The sequence below is a fragment of the Arachis ipaensis genome, chromosome B03 (assembly GCF_000816755.2).
Source record: "Arachis ipaensis cultivar K30076 chromosome B03, Araip1.1, whole genome shotgun sequence".
Classification (NCBI taxonomy): domain Eukaryota; kingdom Viridiplantae; phylum Streptophyta; class Magnoliopsida; order Fabales; family Fabaceae; genus Arachis; species Arachis ipaensis.
The window spans coordinates 9,175,701-9,176,261 of record NC_029787.2 but is presented as its reverse complement, the minus strand read 5'-3'; positions in this window follow the sequence as shown (position 1 = coordinate 9,176,261).

Here is a 561-nt window from a genome sequence, read left to right as displayed (position 1 = left end):
AAGTGTATAATTATAAATATTAAATTAAATAAAATAAATTTAAATTATTATCTTCTTGAGAATTACTAGCATCATTACTGTATACTATGGTGGGCTGATCATATTTCATATAAAAACCTCCGATTATATGGATTGATGAAGTGAACTAACCACTTGATTGATTATTATGGTTTGAGAGAAGTGAGTTTTCATTTGTAATTGCTATTAACTTCTTTGATAAATTATGCATTGTTTGATTTATTTATTTATTTATTTTTAAGTTTAACCGTGTGATTTCTTATCTTGAAATATAGTTAAAGACATAATAATAAAGTCTATCTTTATTTGTGAAGATGTTATTCTAATGTTTTAATAAATAAATAAATATTTATAACTATGAAAGATATAAATTTATTTTATATCCATCAAAGACTATAGTAGTTATACAAAACTACTCGTTTTAAGTAGTTCGTTCTATATATCAAACCAATTCAATCTTCAAATTAATTTACAAATTTCATTATTAGATATATAATCATTCAAATTTTTTAATTAGAAATAATAATTTATTTAAAGATTTTA